Source organism: Capra hircus, chromosome 6 (genome assembly GCF_001704415.2).
Source record: "Capra hircus breed San Clemente chromosome 6, ASM170441v1, whole genome shotgun sequence".
NCBI classification, from domain to species: domain Eukaryota; kingdom Metazoa; phylum Chordata; class Mammalia; order Artiodactyla; family Bovidae; genus Capra; species Capra hircus.
This window is the reverse complement of record NC_030813.1, coordinates 72,552,007-72,557,345: the sequence shown is the minus strand read 5'-3', so window position 1 is coordinate 72,557,345 and position 5,339 is coordinate 72,552,007. Positions and strand designations below refer to the sequence as shown.

At 43.2% G+C, this 5,339-nt stretch overlaps 1 pseudogene; it reads left to right on the top strand.

Annotated features, from left to right (window-relative positions):
- Positions 4,232 to 4,705, top strand: LOC102178436 (annotated as a pseudogene).

Here is a 5,339-nt window from a genome sequence, read left to right as displayed (position 1 = left end):
TGAACAAGATTCAAGGAGCCTCCAAAAATTTCACAGGTTACAAAGAGTACAGCTCACAGCCTCACTCATCTGGGGTAAAAGAAAGAAAGAAAAAAAAATAGTGAATGAGAGAGAGTGTGTGTGAGAGAGAGTGCTGGGGTGGGGGAAGAGAAGAAGGAAGTTTACGGAGAGAGGGAGGCAGGAAGGAATGAAACTGCCTATCAAATTCATAGTAAGAAAGGTGATTCTTCAAACAAGGAGCTGCCTCTTCCACATTAAAAAACCAAAATACCCTCAATTTGGAGTGCTTCCAAAGGCCCAACAGCTAGGGGACCCAGAAGAGAATGCAGCTTTGCTGCCAGACACGTCAGCTTCCTGTGGAGGGATCTGCAATGGCTGAAGGAAGAGACAGATCAAGGGAAATGACTTTCACACATAAAGATGTCTGGGATTTAAATTCCTCTAAGATCAAACAACACAGTTGAGAAGAAAATGAAAAATATGAGTCTTCATCCATTTATTAAAACATTCACTTCGGTTCAGTTCAGTCGCTCAGTCTTGTCCAACTCTTTGCGACCCCATGAATCGCAGCACGCCAGGCCTCCCTGTCCATCACCAACTCCCGAAGTTCACTCAAACTCATGTCCAGCGAGTCACTGATGCCATCCAGCCATCTCATCCTCTGTTGTCCCCTGCTCCTACTGCCCCCAATCCCTCCCAGCATCAGAGTCTTTTCCAATGAGTCAACTCTTCACATGAGGTGGCCAAAGTTTTGGAGTTTCAGCTTCAGCATCATTCCTTCCAAAGAACACCCAGGACTGATCTCCTTCAGAATGGACTGGTTGGATCTCCTTGCAGTCCAAGGGACTCTCAAGAGTCTTCTCCAATACCACAGTTCAAAAGCATCAATTCTACAGTGCTCAGCTTTCTTCACAGTCCAACTTTCACATCCATACATGACCACTGGAAAAGCCATAGCCTTGACTAGACGGACCTTAGTCGGCAAAGTAATGTCTCTGCTTTTTTTTTTTTTTTAATTTATTTATTTTAATTGGAGGTTAATTACTTCACAATACTGTATTGGTTCTGCCATACATCAACATGAATCCGCCACAGGTATACACATGTTCCCCATCCTGAACCCCCCTCCCTCCCCTCTCCCTGTACCACCCCTCCGGGTCATCCCCAGCACCAGCCCCAAGCATCCAGTATCATGCATCGAACCTGGACTGACGATTCGTTTCATATATGATATTATACATGTTTCAATGCCATTCTCCCAAATCATCCCACCCTCTCCTTCTCCCACAGAGTCCAAAAGACTATTCTATACATCTGTGTCTCTTTTGCTGACTTGCATACAGGGTTATCATTACCATCTTTCTAAATTCCATATATATGCGTTAGTATACTGTACTGGTGTTTTTCTTTCTGGCTTACTTCACTCTGTATAATCGGCTCCAGTTTCATCCACCTCATTAGAACTGACTCAAATGTATTCTTTTTAATGGCTGAGTAATATTCCATGTACCACAGCTTTCTTATCCATTCATCTGCTGATGGACATCTAGGTGCTTCCATGTCCTGGCTATTATAAACAGTGCTGTGATGAACATTGGGGTACACGTGTCTCTTTCAATTCTGGTTTCCTCAGTGTGTATGCCCAGCAGTGGGATTGCTGGGTCATAAGGCAATTCTATTTCCAGTTTTTTAAGGCATCTCCACACTGTTCTCCATAGTGGCTGTACTAGTTGCATTCCCACCAACAGTGTAAGAGGGTTCCCTTTTCTCCACACCCTCTCCAGCATTTATTGCTTGTAGACTTTTGGATCTCAGCCATTCTGACTGGCGTGAAATGGTACCACATTGTGGTTTTGATTTGCATTTCTCTGATAATAAGTGATGTTGAGCATCTTTTCATGTGTTTGTTAGCCATCTGTATGTCTTCTTAGGAGAAATGCCTACTTGGTTCTTTGACCCATTTTTAGATTGGGTCATTTATTTTTCTGGAATTGAGCTGCAGGAGTTGCTTGTATATTTTTGAGATTAGTTGTTTGTCAGTTGCTTCATTTGCTATTATTTTCTCCCATTCTGAAGGCTGTCTTTTCACCTTGCTTATAGTTTCCTTTTCAATATCCTGTCTAGGTTGCTCATAACTTTCCTTCCAAGGAGTAAGCATCTTTTAATTTCATGCCTGCAGCCACCATCTGCAGTGATTTTGGAGCCCAGAAAAATAAAGTCTGACACTGTTTCCACTCTTTCCCCATCTATTTCTCATGAAATGATGGGACCAGATGCCATGATCTTCGTTTTCTGAATGTTGAGCTTTCAGCCAACTTTTGCACTCTCCTCTTTCACTTTCAGCAAGAGGCTTTTTAGTTCCTCTTCACTTTCTGCCATAAGGGTGGTGTCACCTGCATATCTGAGGTTATTGGTGTTTCTCCTGACAGTCTTGGTTCCAGCTTGTGCTTCTTCTAGCCCAGCGTTTCTCATGATGTACTCTGCATATAAGTTAAATAATCAAGGTGACAATATACAGCCGTGATGTACTTCTTTTCCTATTTGGAACCAGTCTGTTGTTCCATGTCCAGTTCTAACTGTTGCTTCCTGACCTGCATACAGATTTCTCAAGAGGCAGGTCAGGTGGTCTGGTATTCCCATCTCTTTCAGAATTTTCCACAGTGTATTGTGATCCACACAGACAAAGGCTTTGGTATAGTCAATAAAGCAGAGATAGATGTTTTTCTGGAACTCTCTTGCTTTTTCCATGATCCAGCAGATGTTGGCAATTTGATCTCTGGTTCCTCTGCCTTTTCTAAAACCAGCTTGAACATCTGGAAGTTCATGGTTCATGTATTGCTGAAGCCTGGCTTGGAGCATTACTTTACTAGTGTGTGAGATGAGTGCAATTGTGCAGTAGTTTGAGCATTCTTTGGCATTGCCTTTCTTTGGGATTGGAATGAAAACTGATCTTTTCCAGTCCTGTGGCCACTGGTGAGTTTTCCAAATTTTCTGGTATATTCAGTGCAGCACTTTCACAGCATCATCTTTCAGGATTTGAAATAGCTCCACTGGAATTCCATCACCTCCACTAGCTTTGTTTATTAGCCTTTGCCCTGCTTCATTCTGTATTCCAAGGCCAAATTTGCCTGTTACCCCAGGTGTTTCTTGACTTCCTACTTTTGCATTCCAGCCCCCTATAATGAAAAGGACATCTTTTTGGGTGTTAATTCTGAAAGGTCTTGTAGGTCTTCATAGAACCGTTCAACTTCAGCTTCTTCAGCGTTACTGGTTGTGGTGTAGACTTGGATTACTGTGATATTGAATGGTTTGCCTTGGAAACAAACAGAGATCATTCTGTCGTTTGTGAGACTGCATCCAAGTACTGCATTTTGGACTCTTTTGTTGACCATGATGGCTACTCCATTTCTTCTGAGGGATTCCTGCGTGCAGTAGTAGATATAATGGTCATCTGATTTAAATTCACCCATTCCAGTCCATTTTAGTTCGCTGATTCCTAGAATGTCGACGTTCACTCTTGCCATCTCTTGTTTGACCACTTCCAATTTGCCTTGATTCACGCACCTGACATTCCAGGTTCCTATGCAATATTGCTCTTTACAGCATTGGACCTTGCTTCTATCACCAGTCACATCCACAACTGGGTATTGTTTTTGCTTTGGCTCCATCCCTCCATTCTTTCCAGAGTTATTTCTCCACTGATCTCCAGTAGCATATTGGGCACCTACTGACCTGGGGAGTTCCTCATTCAGTATCCTATCATTTTGCCTTTTCATACTGTTCATGGAGTTCTCAAGGCAAGAATAGTGAAGTGGTTTGCAATTCCCTTCTCCAGTAGACCACATTCTGTCAGACCTCTCCACCATGCCCACCCATCTTGGGTGGCCCCACTCAGTTTCATTGAGTTAGACGAGGCTGTGGTCCATGTGATTAGATTGACTAGTTTTCTGTGATTATAGTTTCAGTGTGTCTGCTGTCTGATGCCCTCTCACAACACCTACCGTCTTACTTGGGTTTCTCTTACCTTGGACGTGGGGTATCTCTTCACGGCTGCTCCAGCAAATATGCACTTATTCTAATACAAAACAAATAACACCAACCAAATCATGCATATTTTGCCAGGATGTTTTTGGCTACATGTGAATGAATATCCAACTGAAAGTGTCTTATCAGGCTTTCTATTGTCTTATATAAGAAAGGTAGGCCTTCCTTTTTTCAGGAAACGGGGAAGATGGCAGACATTCAGACTGAGCATGCATGCCAAAAGCAACCAACCATCTTTCAAAATAAAAAGAGAGTCCTGCTTAGAGAAACTGGCAAGGAGAAGTTCCTACGATACCACAAATACATCGTTCTGGGCTTCAAGACACCCAAGGAAGCCATTGAGGGTAACTACATTGACAAGAAATGCCCTTTTACTGGTAATGTGTCCATCCAAGGGCAGATTCTGTCTAGTGACCAAAATGAAGATGGAGAGGACCACTCTCTCATCCACTCAGACTACCTCCTCTTCATCTGAAAGTATAACTGCTTTGAGAAGGGCCCCAGGAACATGTCTGTGCATCTTTTGCCCTGTTTTAGGGACATCCAGATTGGGGGCATTTTCACAGTGGGTAACTGCTGGTCCTCAAGCAAGACAGTACCCTTCCATGTGCTCAAGGTCACCAAGGCTGCCGACACCAAGAAGCAGTTCCAGAAGTTCTGACACTGGACCCCCTGCCCACTGCTTCAAACAAAATATTGATTTTCCCAGTCCAAAAAGAAAAAAAAGTAGGTGACTCTAGGTTTGGCTAATTCAACCACCTAACTAGGCCAGAGCACTGTGTCCTCCTCTCTGAATTTCTCTTCTCTTTCTCCTCATGGTTGCAAGATTACTGTTTCAGTTCCAAGCATCACCTCTCACATAACACTATCCAGACACAGGAAGGGAAAGCCTTGGCTTTCTCTTCAAGTAGCTCTCATTTTACTCTTCTAGAGAGAAAAAGCCTTCCCCAGAAGCCCAGCAGTCTTCCCCTTTACCCTTATTGTCTGGAATTTGCACCACATGCCCACTCCACGCTTATAACTGGCAAAGATAATCAGCACTTAGAGGAGACTGGTGCATAGCAGGAGCTCATTTACCATTTACCAAATAAATGAAAGGTGAATTGGACTGCCAAGGTTGCCTTAGACTAATTACAGTCTGTTTTCTAGAATTCATTTTCCTAGAACACATTGCTTGGTGGCTGAAGAAAATTTGTATTTTCTTATCAAAGAAGAAGGAAGGGGCTCATCTAGTGGCTTAGTGGTAAAGAACCCACCTGCCAATGAGGGGCCATGGGTTCAATTCCTGGTCTGGG